This window comes from Hermetia illucens, chromosome 1 (assembly GCF_905115235.1).
Source record: "Hermetia illucens chromosome 1, iHerIll2.2.curated.20191125, whole genome shotgun sequence".
NCBI classification, from domain to species: Eukaryota; Metazoa; Arthropoda; class Insecta; order Diptera; family Stratiomyidae; genus Hermetia; species Hermetia illucens.
Genome location: NC_051849.1, coordinates 44,029,536 through 44,047,310, shown reverse-complemented (window position 1 = coordinate 44,047,310; position 17,775 = coordinate 44,029,536). Strand labels below are relative to the sequence as shown.

General features: G+C 43.2%; 1 protein-coding gene across 3 annotated transcripts in view; it reads left to right on the top strand.

The window, feature by feature from the left end:
- The first annotated feature begins 14,016 nt into the window (after positions 1 to 14,016).
- The window catches only part of LOC119646512 (calcitonin gene-related peptide type 1 receptor), a 247,275-nt gene continuing 243,516 nt past the window's right edge, over positions 14,017 to 17,775 (top strand). For all 3 annotated transcript variants that reach the window (XM_038046969.1, XM_038046968.1, XM_038046967.1), the window contains exon 1: positions 14,017 to 14,647. The gene's annotated coding sequence lies outside the window, so the exon portion shown is untranslated. The remainder of the gene's footprint in view (positions 14,648 to 17,775) is intronic.

The window sequence follows — 17,775 nt, the reverse complement described above, 5'->3', positions numbered from 1 at the left end:
AGAGCTGCAGATCGAGAAACACCTATAGCATATATCCCCGTCAGCAAAAGCGATGTAATCGTTGTCAAACTGGAACAGGGAAGCGGAGAACCTATTACATGGCTCACGACCGATCAACTCCACCAGAAGAGCTGCAACATTTGCGTCCACTATCGCATCAAAGAAATCAAACCTGAAGATAGGCTGCGACACCAATGCAAGGCGTACTCTTTTGGCCAGACCGGAAAACTACGAAAACCTGAGTCTGGTTTTGACTTTATTATTAACGCGAATCTATCGGCGTGTAACAAAGGCAGTACACCAACCTCCCTTTTCTCCAGCTCGGGGAACTATGATGGTTGGGAAGAAGATATCACTGTAGTATCCGGTTATAGGATTTTGATGATGGAGAAATGGAGAGTTTCTGACCAGAAATTGTTCTTAGTTCACAGTAGGAAACTTTTCAGTGTAAATCTCGCTGTAAAGGTCTGCAAACTTTTCAGAGACCACAGAAGGATCGAGTGGAGGAAGTTTGGTCAAGTTATCAAAATCAAACTCTGCGATTCGTGAATAGGCAATATTGACACAACCGACGAGCTAGAATCAAAATTTGGGGCTCTGGGAAAGGCATTCGAAACTGTCTTCAAAGTCTCGTTCTCTGCTAAATACAGATAGAAGAGATTTCCACCGTGGTAGAATGAAGATATGTCCAACCTCAGGAAACTGACAAGGAAGGTCTTCAACATCTACTAGAGGTACAAATGCTGGCAGCCATACAAAGCTTACCTCAAGAGGTAAAAGTCGGCCATCTGGACTGGCAAGAAGCGGTCCTGGCAAGGCTATTGTCAGAAGACATATAAATCTGCGGGCCTAGATGACATAATGACATGAGTTTGCAAAGGAATTTCGACAAATCAGCCTCACTTTTTCTTGTTGAAAATAGTAAACAGTGCGTGGTGGACATCCACTTAAGGTCGAGAATGGAAAGAAATAAAGTAATTCACAAAAGGCAATCATCGCGAGGTAATTACCATATTTAGGCAGTTGCTATACTGGAAGTAATATAACCTGGTTATCTTCCTGTATATATAGGGGCAACCAGAATAGGGTCAGGTCTGATCTGGGATGTAGCCAATTGATCAGAGTTGTGAACAGAGGTGCACGGAGTCATATTTGTGGTGCTCGGGTTGATAGCGACGAATGAAATTCTATCGATATTGACCATCAGTGAGATTAAGGTGCTGACTGGCGTATAATGGCGGTTTGTTGTTATTGACGTTATGGATGCTTCCTTCAGTTATGAGTGAAATCATAAAGAAAGCATTAGGAAAGGCGTGCCTGTCGACTGCTAGATATAGACGCGGCATAACTACAACTTAGACGGAGTTGATGTTTTTTCCATCAACCCATTTGCATTCCAATTTTCACAAGTCCCCTCCTCCCCCGTGCCTACATGAGTGAATATTGACACTTTCCTCTAATGTAATATCTGAGTGTGATCCTGAAGGTAGAACTGGAGGTTAAGACGGCATATATAGGGTATTTTCCCCCCCAGGATGTTTCTCTGTATGTACACAGCCATGGTACGTGCCATGCTAACATAGGCCCTTTTGTGAGTTAACAAGCGCTGGGTAAGAAGTACAATAAAGCCAAGCTTAATAGGATTCAGGGAACCACATGTGCAGGTGCTACCAGGACTCTGCAGTCCTGACGGGCAGATACTCTAAATGCACTCTTACACCTTTTGTCCCTAAACCGTCACATTAAATATGTTGTATCGTGTAGTACTGTCAGACTACGTGAGTCCTGATATTGGTCAGCGAAACCCTACGGTCATTCTTGCATCCTAAATGAACCGCCTCGAGAAATGTGAACATTCCCAACGGACTAGGTCACATGAGAAACTTTGCTGTGGACTTTCCAACTAGGGCAGAGTGGAAGGCAGGCGATGTGTTGCAAGGTTATGACACAGTATTCTTCACCAATGAATCAAAGGTGTTGTGTGGAGTCGGAGCGAGGATTTTTTTGGTATACGCATATGGTCTTTCAGGATTCGTCTGTGTATTACTAGTGAAAGTACTGGCGATACTGGAAACCTGTCGGATGGCTGGAGCATAACCCGAGCCCAAAGCGTAATATAACCGCTGTGATTGACACCCAGGCGACCATTAAGGCTTTGCATAAATGACAGCATCCTCCGAGAAACTGGTGCAATGCAGGCAAGCGGTGAATAATCTGGGTGGTACGCTTAAAGTCATTCTTTTCTGAGTTCTGCCTCATAAGAACATAGGGAGAATGAGAGGCTTGCGGATTATCCAGGCTGAGCTCAGCTCTCGGCAGTCCCTTGGTCTGCAATCCACTGATAACTGTCAGAAATGAAATCTACACGCACTACTCAGCAGCCGCTGACTTCAGATGGCGAGAGCGCACCACTTGAACAAATTCAAGGAGGATTTGGCCACCTTTAAAAAAAATTCTATCGCAAAAGTTTTGGGCATCGGGATACCAGACTAAACTCTACAATTCATATTGCCGAAGTTGTAGGGCGGGGGGAGAAATTCTCAGGCACTTCGTTTGCAATTGCCCAGCTCCAAACCACTCTTTAAGGACCTCTAAGGGATTTTCAGTTGTCCTATGGTTATTATTTTGGAATGTTTAAGTATGATGGCGTGACGTTGGATATGCGGATGGAATAGCCATTGTGATATCCGTGAAGCACAATAAGGATAGAGAGCGGTCAGCCCATGAATCTGTTCGAATTGTCAAACAATGATTTAAGGCAAGGGGCTAGGAGCGCACCACAAGACGCAGACAGTGCTCATCTGATCAGGAGGCGAAGCGAGAAAAAGTTCTGAAAATCAAAGTAGGAGGACCCTCAATAAAATATTTTGTGATATTGACAAATAAAAGGCTGTTATTAAAGAAGTGCTTCTTGGGAGTTAACGAAAAAGTGGAAGAAGTAATTGTCGCACTATCGTTGATCATGTCAAATACTGAGGGACCTAAGTAACAAAGAAAGTTACTCCCGTTTACAGTGCTTATTTCAATATTGTTTGTGACATTGGATTGGGCGAAAACGGTAGAAAAAGTTACTTTCAAAGGTATACCGCCGGTGTACCGTAAGAGTTATAAGCGATTAGAGGATCAAACCCGGAAACCCGGATCTAATTGGCGGGTGCGATAATATCAATCTATTATCTCGCGACAAGGATGAAGGCTTGTTTCCATTAAGAGGCGGTGATTATCGGTTTTACGAGGCACTTTGACTTTTGGAGCGCATCGTCAGTTTGGTTATCTTGAGATGGCGTACATCGCAAAGGGGAAGGTGAACATACTGGTTGGTCGCAGAGGTCGAATCCTGATTCATGATTTATATTAGCACCTCAACCAGTTTATCTCTGGGCATGATAATTACAATAGATATTTACATCGCATGGAACGTGACAACAGTATTTGTTGTGAAACGTGTACAAATGCTTGGTAGGACCCAAAGGATGTATTGCTCAGTAATCCGAAATTTATGTCGACGGTGTTAACTGGTGGTTGAAGCGTGTTATTGGTGGTTGAAGCGTTGATCAGAAGGAAATATGAAGTGCAAAGATTAACGCTTTCAGATACATTGAGAATGAATTAAGTGAGGCGGAAGGGAGAAAAATGGAGCGCAATGAGGAACTGGGTGTTACCGTAAGCAGAATGTAATTTATCAATACTACAATCAATGGCAATGATGGTTGATGACCTTGTGAAAGGAATCCGACATACTGACTAGGTAATGGTCTAACTGGTAGTGTATCAGGCGTTTCACCTCCCTTACCCAAGAGGATTTTTTATGGAGCTCTCCCACTATACATATGCTGATACTGCAGTATCTTCTTTTCCCAATAATTTTTGCATGCAGGGGTAGCGGATAGTGCGTAATGGTATCTTTTTTGCGATAACCTACTAAAATATTCTGTGCAGTTCTAGGCCTCCGAATGACACCTGCTGAACTCGTGCGCCTAGTTTGCCAAAAAGATACTGCTACTATCTAAGCAGTAAGCGTAATATTTGGTGGTGGTATTTTATGAATGAAAACATAATAAATTATTTACATATCTTCTCGCACGCGTCCTACCGAGATAAGACTTCTGTTTTCGAGTAGACTCTGTCCAAATTTTCGTCCACCTATTTAGGCAAATACTTGTGCGTATTGTGCGTTTTCGCATGAATAAATAAGTGCGTAAGCCTGCAGCCATGAAAGTTCTGAATGGCGTATTTCAAAAACAAAGCGCTAATCAACTTTCTCATTGGAGACAACTAAGTCAGTGAGTTTACAATAATTTTCCGCCAAGGCTCATACATACACAAACAGAAAGTAGTTGCGAATTGTTCGACAAATTCGCTTGTTGTGTACTTTTAGTTGGCTGAGTTTACACTACCTCTCATCATGTGGGTACAGCGATTACATCTCCAAATATTGTTTCACCGTGACCTTATTAAAACCAAAAAATAATCGACAAGTGGTGGCGGTACCGGTTAAATAACCAAATAGCAAAGTAAATACGAAGAAATGTTTCAAGGCGATGGAAAAATACGAATTTAAGCAATGAAATCTGTGAATTATTTCATTTGAATAATGTCGAATTCTAATTTATAAATAAGAGAAAACATTTCATCTTTTTCTCTGCCCCGAAGGCGGTCCAACTTCCAAATGTGCTTTTTCAGATGACGAACATATCTTAATTATGCATTTTCCTTCCTCCGCCCATTCATGCATCGGTTTTTCTTGTAATACGTGCAATCTGGTAAAATTCCAGTCTAACTTGGAAACATTCCTAACAATTATCAATGCAGGTCATTTCTGAAATAGTAATAATGAGCTGCATAAACAAACAACAAATCTCAATGGGAGTCAATGCACTTCTTTCCATTGCACGGCGGTACCCCACTCATCAGCCTTGTCGTTGCGAGTTACCTTGGTGATGAATATGGAGCACCACCCGCTCACCTTCTTGCAGTTAATAGCATCGAATAACCTGGTCATTGTTGGCTATCCCAGCAGAGACCAACTGTGTCCACCTTTCCTTGTTTAAACAATAAATGAACGCTGTATCGGAAAATCACTTTGAAGATGAATTTGCTTGCTCTGAGTGACCTCAACAGCATCCGACCCAGTTAGAGGAATGCTGATATTCTGGTGTGGAGCAGAACCGAGGAACCGGTCCAGGACTGAAGCTGCGTCGCTTGCTTGCAGCGCCCAGTGTGAGGTGTAAGATGAAAACTGAATGGGCTAAGTGTTGCAAACTATCTGATTAGATTGCTGGATAAGACGTTGAATGGCTGCAAAAGAGCCATTAGTGAGCCAGTGAGTGCTTGTCTACCATCTAATGCCCAAAGGCACTTCGAGCTTTCTATGCCACTCCACCGCAGCAACCCCGAAGGTGAGATCTAACAGATTGTTTTAGGTGAGCTTCGGAACTTATTGTACTATGAAAAGATTGCAATATGGCCCAGCAATTGAAGTTGTACCAAAATTTGCAGTTGACATCGTCCCTTTTATCTTCAATAAGTTTCGAGGTTTACTGCAAGCATGCTAAGATTTATTGCCTTCAGTTAATTTTTGGGGTGAAGAACTCTTTTATTTCTCATGCGGAAAGTGTTTTTCGGGAACCAGTTTTTATCTATGCCACTTTACTTTAAGACTTCGTAGTGAACTAGGTACGTGGTTTCTCAACAACAGCAAGACATTATGTCGTGCTACATTTTTAAGGTTTTGTGTAAACACAAAACCTTATTAAAATCGGTTTACTGTCTGTCTATCTGTCCGTCTGCCTGTCTGTCTGTCTGTCCGTCACACGCATTTTTCTCGGAGGCGGTTATAGCGATTGACACTAAATTTGGTAGAAGGGTGGGAACTATGAACGCTCACGCATACAGTGAATTACATCCTTTTACGTCGAATTTAAGGGGGGGTCCCCATACATGCAAAAGGGGGGTGTACATTTGTTTTCATCAAATACAGTCATGTGGGGTATCAAATTAAAGGTCTCGATTAGGAGCGCGGGGGGTTGAAAGTGATCACTTCTTTAAGGGGGCCATTCTCAGAAACTACCAAACCGAAAAATCTGAAAAAAATCAGGAGGCTGCCACTATATGGTATCTGGGCTCCGAAATACCTTCCATGCCGATATCTGTTTAAATAAAGTTAATAATAGTATATTACTACAATTTTTTGTAATTGGTTAGAAACCCCCCTTAAGTTTATCCTAGTACCATGAAATTTTGCAGTGATATAGGCTATAATATAGAGCATGATCTTACCAAGCTTGGTGGAAATTGCACTATTACTAACAAAGTTATAATACCTCAAATTTGTTGCTTCTTTGAAAGTTGAAGACTATGAATGTCAATATCACCTGAACTCTCACATAATATATGGATATATTACGTGCTACGTACGAAGAAATACACAAAACCTTTCGTACCTGAAGCGTCCAGCTTCCGGTTTCCCGACTTGTTTTTAGTTTTGTTGTTCACATTACACTATATACAGGGTGCGGCAGCATAACTTCCTTTTTTAAAATGTGCGCCACTCAGTTAGTTGATGTCATAGCGGAGCGCTAGAGGTCTCGTTCAAGAGGGGATACTGTAAAGTTTTGTCCCGACACGGTTCAGTCGCCATCATGTGTTGGAATAGTGAGGAGCGTGCCTTTGCCGTTGAGGTTTACTTTTCAAGCGGATGTTCGGTTATTGCAACGCAGCGTGCATTTCGGAATCGCTTTAATTTAGCCCCGTTGACTCCCGTCCCAGACCGCGAATCAATTGTTACATGGGTCACTACATTCAGACAAACTGCAAGTGCGACAAAAGGAAGAACTGGAGTCCCTCGGCCCGTTAGATCACCTGAGAACATTGAAGCAGTGAGAGCGTCAATGTTGCGATCGCCACGGCGTTCTGCGCGCAAACACGCATCTGCCCTTGGACTATCCGATCGTTCTGTGAGAAGAATTCTTCGTGATGATCTTCATTTTCATCCCTATAAGATGGCGATAGTGCAGGAACTTTCAGAACGTGACTTCAATTCTCGGATGAACGCGTGTGAGCTTCTTCTTGATGTCGTTCCCCAGGGTGCTATTGTTTTTTTTAGCGATGAAGCCCATTTTCATTTGTGTGGGTCGGTTAACAAACAAAATATGCGCTACTGGGCTGACACCAACCCTCGAGAATTGCATCAAAAGCCTTTGCATTCACCCAAAGTCACAGTGTGGTGTGGAATTTCCTCAGCTGGAATTATTGGTCCCTGGTTTTTTGAGGAAAATGAGGTTACAGTGACAGTGAATTCGGACCGGTATGTAAACATGCTACAGAATTTTTTTTTTCCACGGCTAGAAAATTTGGATTTGGGGGACACTTGGTTCCAACAAGACAGTGCAACAGCACACACTTCAAGAGCATCGATGGCTGTTTTGAGGGAACACTTTCCAGAGCGCCTTATCTCAATTAGAGCTGATTTGGAATGGCCGGCACGCTCTCCCGATCTGTCCCCTTGTGATTTTTTTCTATGGGGTTTTTTGAAATCCCGTGTTTATGTGAACCGTCCAAGAACCCTACAAGATTTGAAGACCAACATCCAAAAAGAAATTGCCAACATAACACGTGCTATGCTAACAAGAGTCATGACAAACGCCAGAAATGGGTTTACGCAATATATGGAGAATGGGGGACGTCACCTAACAGATTTGATCTTCAAAAAAATGTAAATAAAAACTTTAGACATGTACCTACATTATAAAAAATAAATAAATATTTTCCGATGCATACAATAGTTTTTATTGAGTTTTGAAAAAAGGAAGTTATGCTGCGGCACCCTGTAGTATGAAGGCGGAATGTTGAACTCTTAAATTAGATTTAAGAGTTAGTTTTGTGTGGAGCAAAACGTTATTAGAATCAATTCGATGTCTGTCTGTTTTTTTTTGATTTTTTTGAGGGAAATCCATCATGGGTACACATCTAGAATCGAGGACGAGCATGTCGGACTTTTACTGATTAAAACTTCCTATATTTTGCACACACTCTCCCCGCGGGATCACCGATTGGTATTAACTCTTCATGGAATAGCTGTTTCTGCTTTATGTGGTGTTACTTGCATTAGCTAGACTTCTTTGCTTCCATTTAGCTTCAGCTTCTTTTAGCCGTTGGCGCATTCGTTTCACGGCTCCAATTACTGCATTCTACCGATCCGATTTCACCATATAGCTAACTAGACTTTCTACCATTAACGGGGATCGCAGCTCATTCTCGAGGGTTCTTCTTGGGCGTGCGAATCTTGGGCAGACGAAGGAAACGTGTTCTGTATCTTCTGCTGCACCTTCAAATGTAGGAGAATCTGATTGATGGCTGGCAGTAGTTTGGTCTTCTACTGGGGAAGGCATGGGCGCGTCACATGCTTTGGCGATACATTGGGCCATATGGTCGGCTATTTCCCTAGAAGCGCTTGCTTTATCAGGTTGATCTAACCACACCTCTATGATGGTCTGCTCATCCAAAGCTTCTACAGACCAGCCTGACATCTTTTTCTGTTTCAGGGATGATGGGTCTTTGCCCTGTGGCTGGACACATGTCTCAAAGAAGATTGCCTGGTGGTGCTGTGAGTGCAGCATTTGCTGACGCGCCAGCGCAAGGCTGTCAAAGGTCAAGTGAAAAGTGTTTGCAACACCTTCGCTAGGCAATAAAATGCGCCCCTTTTACATTTGATTCTCTGCTACCCCACTCAAGGCTCCAAGCGTTGAAACCACTAGCAATCACCTTTGGACTTCCTTCCCCTTGCGTCGAGAACAAGATTATCAAGCATTTCCTCGAATTTTGACAGTATTAAAACAGCTGTATACATATATACCACTTATTTTTGCCCACAAAAACCCACTGGCTGCCTGACTTGTAGTACATTGTATGAACTGTTGAACGCAAGCCCATTTCACCGGTCTACCAGTCAAATCTGTGACCCATATGCCACTGTGATGATTTCTATACGGTTCACTTATGACGGCGATTTCTATCTCATATTTAAAGGTAGTAGGCTCAAATAAATCCTAAGCGTCGGTCCTAGTAGTCGGTTACAAGCTGTGCCGTTCCGTCCACAGTGATTCATCTTCACTTTGCTCTCTGATTCTAAACGAAGAAGATTGAATTCCTGCGATCCCTTTTGCTTATTTTATTATTTAGTTCTATGTGCCGGGGAGCAGTTGTTTCTTCCTTAATATGCGCTGTGTGCGTAGGATTTTCTGTACACATGTAAAACACAAATGCTGAGTTTGGGATTTGCTGATAAGAAGAGAGGAATGCGCCTGCTTGGTGCGCAGTTTTTTTCGATTTCGTTCGAGGAGGTCCTTTCCATATCCTTTTACGTTGAATTTAAGAAGGGGGGGGGGTATCTCGATACATGCAAAAGGGGTATTAGGTCACTGTGCTTTACGTGGCTATCTGTCTCGGGGACTTAATCCCATGGTCTTCTTAAGATACGGATTGATTTTGTGACCACAATCAGAGCCCCGGTGCAACAAGCTACGACGGTACCAATCTACACCAACTGCATGGCTCAGCATTCATACTGGTGGATGCAAAACCTACCTAAATTTCTACTGAACTTAGCGGTACGGCATCCGTGTTGAAACGCAACACCACGTCGAGGCCCGAAGGTCTCTGTTCGCTTGACCGTAACCAAAAACCTCCATGAAGCTCCCACTAGGGGGCTAGCCGTTACAACTGATCTGAACGCACATACAACAGGAATTCTCCTGAATTATGTAAATTAAGGGAGTATCCCGATTCCCATGGTGCCAGTATACCCCTGGTAAGGTCTGGCCAGCTAAAGAAATATGAAGGTGGATCGATGAACGCAAAGGTTTGAATACCCTTTTGATTTTTGTAAGTAGTGACGGGCAGGATGCGCTCCAGTGCCGATGTCGAGATAAATCAGGATAAAGGGAATGACAATTGTGTTGGTGAGGGATGCAACAATCAATCAATTATATAACATTCAGAGAAGTCTTACCTCTTCTAGATGATATGACCAGCCACTGTAACATGCGTTGATATGAACTTTTCCTCAAAATAAAAGGAAGTGGCAATTGTCAGGAGGCATATTAGGAAAGAGAGACAACTCCTTTGTTCGTTTTGCTATGCAACGAGATTCACTAACCTAAGATAACCAACTAATGAGGATAACTGCATATTACAGGATAGCTGAGAAGGTTCAATTAGTACTTTTCGATACTCCCATATTTGATATCATGTGGAACGTAGGGGAGTGAGTGATTTACATGTATATCCTAATGAAGTTTTGGTAGTGCCTGATTTAGATACATATATTTTTAAATCAGCGATATTAACTATACGTACTGTATATGAACATACGAAAAGGGTGCACCAGGTGGTTTTTAGGGTTCAGTAGCAAAGGCCCGCTTTCTTCTTGTTGTGGGAAAAGAATTGTGATTATTTTGAACAAAAGTCGCGGCCACGTCACTTGAGGTGATTGTCCACAAATCTTGTTCATTACAACCTTGTAAGCAGCGGCCCACGGGTTCGTATTTGCTTCAAGGCACAATTGCTTGTAGCAATTCCTCTTAATTTCTCGTATAGCCCTCTTAAGGCTACTTCGAAGATCGCGGTATTCTTCCTCCGACTGCTGATGTTTTGGCTTCCCTATGGTCCTTTGGTGAAGCCTTCTCGCTCGCAGACATGATGCTCTCAACAGCGTGATTTCTTGGTTCCACTAGTATTATAGTTTGGTTTCCTAATGTGTTGGCACTTGCGCCGCAGCATTGTAGAGTCGCAGGCTTCTGTTATCCGTTGACATAACTGGTTTTTCTGCTTTGGATGCTCACGCCATTGTCGCCCCCCCCTTTCCTGATGTCGAGAAAGATGGAGTGATGGTCACTGTGGGGATAGTGCTCACTCACCCACCGGACCATCCCTCTCGCTAACGAGGTACTGAAGAAGGTTTGATCGACGATTGAGCCTAGTCCTCTGCCTCGGAAAGTGGGTACGCATCCAACGTTGGCGAGTACGATATCCAGCTCCGCGGAGGTTTCAAGCAAGATTTGGCTCCTGGTGTTCCTCACTCGACTTCCCCAGTCTAAAGCCCACGCGTTGAAATCGCCGGCAATAATTTGTCTGGTCTCTGCTTCCATCATCCAGCCATCTAGCATCTCCTTATATTGCGCTAAGGTTGCACTAGGAGGAGTTTAGAAGCTGTAGATATGGATGCGTTGACTTTCGCCCGTACAAAGCCGGCTTCCGGGAATGCCATTGTCTCTTGAATGGCTTGCCGTCCACATGCCCTTATCGCCCGATGAGTCTTTCATCCATGTAGCACTATCATAATTTCGGTACGGTTCACATATTACCGCCACGTTCACATTCAACTGTCGAATGGTTTATGAGGGCAAGTCTTGAGCTGCCTCGCAATGGTTGAAGTGGATTGGTATCAACCTCATTCAGCCTTAAGGTCCAGTTCCCTCCTATATGCCGGGCACCTGGCACCACCTACAATGTGCCGGTCATCTACTCCCGTTCTCCCTTTGCACAACATGCATCGTGGATTTCCAGTGCAGCCTTGATAACGTGGTCCTCTTCACCACATTTCCTGCACCTTCTCGATCTATCGTGCTCGCTAGTACATGCTGCTGCAAAGTGACCGAAATTAAAGCATCCGAAGCATCTCTTCAGAGATATTAGCTCCCTAAGTCGACACACGACCCAACCTATTCTTGCCTTGCCCGCAGTAATCAGTTTAATCCTTGATTCCGTCGGCAAGCTAATAATAGCGGCCTGGGTACCGCCATATGTCTTGAACGCTGGATGCCAGGAATGCCTTTAACTCGGCCAACTGGGGTTGTATTAAGGGCACACTGGCTAAACTGATTGTCCCTGGTTACTTAGCTCGGATAATCGAGAGTTACCTTTAGGAGAAACTTCTTTGGTACGAGACGGACGACGACCGAAGGAATATATTGTGAGGGCTGGTGTTCCCGAAGGCTCCGTACTGGAGCCCTTGCTGTGGAACATAATGTATGGCGGAGTGTTCGGCCTTCGCGTGCCAAGGGAGGTAACATTGATTGGTTTTGCAGACGACCTGGCTGTGGAAGTAGTTGCGAAAGACCACCAGGACATGTATGCAAGTGAAACCATTCATGATACCAAAGCATGGCTCCAAATGGTGAAATTGGAACTGGCGGCAGATAAGATGGAGGCGGTCCTTATTACCAATCGCAAGAAAAACAACATTTTCAAAATCCGCGTTGGTAATCGCGAGGTCGTTTCAAAATCGATCATTAGATACTTGGGGGTAATCATCGATGTCAAGTTGAGTTTCAAGGAGCATCTGGACTATGCTCACGAAAAGGCAGCAAAGGCTAGTTCACCTCTAGCAAGGAAGATCCCAAATATTGGAGGGTCAAAATCTAGTTGCTTATCGCAGGGGTGGCGAAATCCATCCTGTTATACGCGGCTCCAGTCTGAGCATGCGCACTGGAAAACACTGCGAACTAGAAAAGGGTAAGTTCAGCATACGGACCAATCGCGCCGAGGGTGTGCAGTGCATATAGAACAGTATCAAGTGAGGCAGTGTGTGTCATAACGCGAATGGTTCCCTTAGATCTTCTGGCGAATCTGGCACCCTGTCTCTACTGGAGAAGGAGGGTGAATCCGGCCGAAGTGACTGCGGGTTTCCTAAAAGCCACTAGGTATGAGCTGTACAGGAGATGGCAGCGAGGGTGGGATAATTCCGAAAAGGGCCACTGGACTCATACACTGATCCCGTGTATTGAGAGATGGGTCGAGGTCAAGCATGGAGAATTAAATTACCACCTAACGCAGTTCCTTACGGGACACGGTGAATACAGGAAGTACTTGTATCGCTTCGGATTGGATGAGTCTCCAGATTGTCCCGAATGCGCCACTACATCCGAGGACTCACACCATGTTATGTTCCACTGTCCGAGATTCACGAATGAAAGAAGCATTTCAAACGATGCTTTCAACGTAGTTTTTGGACCCCATAATTTCGTGGAGGAGATGCTGAGGTCCGCAGCAGACTGGAGTACGATAAGCGGAACAGTAACTGGGATGCTAGAGAAATTGAAGGAACTGGAACGAGCACGGAAAGTGAGACGGACGCGTGACTTAGTTGCGCTGGTGTAAACCATAGCACTCCTCGCGAAGTAATACTTTACGGTAATCCTGCAAGAATATAGGCGGCGAAGTGGGGGTGGTTTTAGTGGGTGAGAATCCCACACGCTGCTGCAACCTGGGGCTACGTGGTTGTTAACCTCCCTGGTAAGTCTGGTTTCCTGGAGCGCTAGGATTTTACGTTGACAGGGTGACACCCCTTGTAGAAGTTTCAGTACGGTTCCTGCATAGCCTCGTTCCCGATACCAAGTTCATAGCCAGTTTTATTCTAGGCGATGTGGCTGGCTCCTGGACAAGTTCAACTGGTGAAGCGTTCTTAGTAATTCATTCATTCGATTCGATCACTTAACTGAGCCAGTTTGACGATGTATTCAATACGGAACCGAATGCGTTACGGAAAAAATCACCAATTCAAGTTTAGGTTTATAAATTCGAAGGTTGCAGAGCCTTTCTGTTTCGAAAGGGTTATGCTAAATACTTAAAAGAATTGAAAATTTTGCAAAGGGGGATCTTACAGATTTTTGTGGTTTTCAAGCTCTAAATTATCTATTTTTGTACTCGTATCTGCACCGACTGCAATGAAACTTTAGTTACAACTTGTTTGTTCTAAAGAAAATTTGTACTAAAAACTATCGACAAGTAAAATATATTGGAAACCAGATGTGGGTACAACGTACCGCCAGATAGTCTGAGAAATCAACAGATTGCCGTTCGCGGTGCAGTACTAGAATTGGGGGCCGGCGGGCGCATGAGCGCCAAATGCCACCCACCGCCCGGTCTCGCTCTTCTTAGATTTTCCGCGAAAGCTTGTTGCTTGCCGTTGTTGATCCAAGAAAGCTTGTTTTTCGGCCCATGGACATTGTCTAACATTTATCAGTTTCGTTTTGCCTTTCGCATTCGCTGAAAGACTTTCCCACTCGAGAAGATGGAAATTCGGTGAAAGATTTCAGTAGAAACAGTTGTCGTTCAGCCTCCAAGTGGTCTGAAGGTGTACACAACATCGGCGACCTTGGGTACACCTCTTAGCCGGTCCAAGCTCTCCAACTTTGATGTGTGTAGCATGTATGATGCCAGTTGAAGCGCACACTGGGTCAACAGTTTATTGTGGCACTAATTAGAAAATATATAGAGATAAGCCTTGATGGCTGAAATTGTCTGTTGGGGAAGGTGTTGGTAGAATCCTTGCGGGCCATGTCCAGGCGTTAAGTGTTCAGTGCGATTGATAGTGGGATACATGTTGAAAGGACTCTGTTTCAGTCCGTAGTATCTTGTATCTGAAGTGAACGGGCAAGAAGAAGATAGTGTTGTGCAAGTGATTTGGGTTTAAGTTGTTTCGTGAGATAGTTGCACTGAAGAGTGTGCAACTGTAAGATGTGCATGCAACGATGCATAGTGAGATTTAGAGCTTCGATAGTGTTTGGATGCAGAGTGGACTTCGATTAAGTGCGTCAAGTCTTTTCAGACAAGGTTCCTGGTTTGATAAATCCCCAGAAACTTGAACGTAAGTGTACATTTAAATGGCATGTACTTATATCTGAGTAGGTAGTATCTTGGAGGTCACGAATCTTTTCTACCTTCCATATTTGTTTCGAAAAAATCACCCCCTTAGCCTTTGGCAAGGTAATCACAATATCAGACATTTGATACTTCAGCTTTTTTCCGTGGAGTTATTTAAGGATTATCGGGAGAAAGCTACATTTTACCATTGATATTTTGTTCCTGTACACAATTCCTGGGGATGATTTTAAGCAGAGCCCAATCTTAGGGTCTTTTTGTTAAGGGAACCAATCACAATCCCTCCTACCTTATTATAAGCGGCGTGGTTGGCTCCTTGAATCAAAACCTTTCTAGAATTACACTGGGGTCATAAATGAACATAAGTCAGGAGTCCTTTCATGACAACAGTCCTTTCGGAGCAAAGTGAAATTATCGAGTAACATTTGTAGCAACATTGCGTAGCTTCCCGTGGCTTTTCCTGGTGTGAGCAACGATGCCTCCAGGTGTGGAAACGAGTTTATTAATAACTTCGGCCAGGGTTAGGACGATACAACGGTTATTTGATCCACCTGATAGGAATGTCCCGAGAGTGTAGCAGAAAGACGGCGCTTTGAATATGATGCTTTGTAAATAATTTTTTAAAGAGGTCGTGGGAGCAGAGAAAGCTTGAAAAAGCGGTTTATTTGCAAACAGAAAAATCGTGTTTTTGAGGAAATATGTTTCATGCCGTACCATACAAGAGTATCTAATTTTCCCTGATTGATTTCTTTACGAATATCCTCGTCTCCTGCCCGTCTTCTCGTCGCTTTTTTCATTTTAATGGGGTTGGGGGGATTTAAAAATCTTAGAATGTTTGAAATCTGAGTCAATAAGCAAACGAAGAAAGTCGTTATGTCGCTCATGCAAAGTATTTTGAAATTTCGTTTTCTGGTATTCAGTCAACTGTAAATCAATACATTGAGCCTGTCAGAAGCAGAATTTTGTTATTACACACATTCATGCCTTTAATACACGTGCATTAATAATTTCCGCTTCATTCGAATTTCAAAAGGAAGTACGATTGGATGAGATATTAATTCATGAATATTGTATACAAACGTAGATTGAAGGATCCTTAGAGAACTAATTGCCTAGATTTAATATTCAGAACGAGTTGAATAGATATTTTTGGTAGATCTTTATGTATAGAAAGCTGTTTTTAGACCGTCTTCTCCAGGTTTTATACATACAACCTTGTCCCTACAGATACGGAATTCTATTTTGCGCCCCCTTTCAAACTGTTTTTTAATAAATATAGTATACCATCTTACATTCTGGATTTTTTCCTTGGAAGATCATTTGGGAGGGGGGGGGGGCTGGCAACGGTTAACTAGAAAGTGAAGAAACAGGAGGACAAAGTCCAAGTCAGGAGATTGGCCCAGGTCAAGAACTTATTGTGGGCCAAGCATGTAGCGATAATGATGACTCAAGAAGTAACGGCAGACTAGAGGACGGTAGTTCAAGTTCTTCGGATCAACAATGGACTGAAGGAAACACTGTAGGCGAAGTACGAAAAAGCCATGCTTCCTGAATGCAGACCATGATGGTGATGAACATGGCAAGGATGACGTCAACATAGAACATAGAAAAAAACGAAAAGAACTAGAAAGCAACTTTAGATTTAAAGACGTGGACGGATCACCAGAAAAAATATTGATAGAAGATTGAATACTGAGAAGGAAATTCAAAAAGTGGAGGTAGTCATATGTGAAGTGCGCGAAATTGTAAAACTATTCCGCAAGACTCAGTAAGACTCTGGCCAAGGAACATAGGGATCCTTTCATAAAAAGTCGAATGGCTCCCGGATGGAATCCTTTGGGGAGACCCTGAAGCTACCAGTCCGGACGCACTTCCCTCACGCGTGGTTTCATATCGAAATTGACCAGGCTATGAGTTTGCGAAAGTCTTTCGGCCAATCCGTTCTACTTTTTCCCCTTAAAGACCCTAGAGCGCATTTTGGGCGTCCACCTTAGGAAGATCAAAGAGAAATATGCTATGGTCGCTACCCTTTCAGGTGGAATATTCTATAATGTATTCAGCAAAAGAGAGGTCGCTCTTTTCCAAATCTCAGCGCAGTTTTCTCAAAATCAAATCCACAAAGTCCCTTTTATGAAATAATTAGCTCGTCTCAGCGGTCGTTACCTTACAAGAAACATACCTTAGCTACCTTCTTGGTATTGCAGGAAGCATTCAACAACATCAGTACCAAAGCCATCAGGAAGATTCTAACCGAGATAGGAGTATCTGGATACCTTCTGAGTATCTTTGCTAAGAACCAGGGTAATCCAATACTGAGCTGTCACCACTCGTCCAAAGCTGTGAGAAGAGTGACATTCCAGGGTGGCACTATCTCTCCAGTGACTTAGTTGATAGTAATAGATGGAATTGGTGATATTGGTCTCAGGGATGTTTCCTACCGTCATAAGTGCGATTACAGGAAGGAGTTGACGGCGATGGGACGGGGTTAACAAATAAATTTTGAATGTTGTTAACTCGATTTACAGTGGCCACCATCGGTGTTCTCCGTGGCGGAGCAGGGCGTGATTTAAAAAAACAATAATGAAATTTGGAAAATGAATTGAGTATGTTGTCAGTACGAGAAAAACAGTCGGGATAGCGCGGAGAGTTGTCCTGCAATTTATTGTTTTAATTGTATTTAAATCAAAATATAGTTAATTAGTTAAAAGCCGTCAATTTTATTTCAAACATTGCTAACAGGGAATTTAAATTAATCCGTAATCAAATATGAAATAAAGTGCTGATTTACCGAAAAATTCAACAAAAACGGAACAAAGGTATCCGAATTCCAGTTCTTGCAGCTGAATGGAAAAAGATTAGCCATCTTCTTCCAACGAATACTATCAGGGTGTGATCCTGGGTCTTAAGGTTAGTTTCAAAACATAGAACTAGGGGTTAAGAAGGCCGTAACGAATGGGTGTTCGGGCGAGGTGCGTCTATATTATATGTGGCTTGCATTGAGCAAGAAATACACCTTTCAAAGACCCATGACTCTGTTCATTGGACAGCGCAGCCACACAGCCATTGTACCATTCTAAGAATACGCAGCGTGCCAACCGCATTTTAAGGGAGATT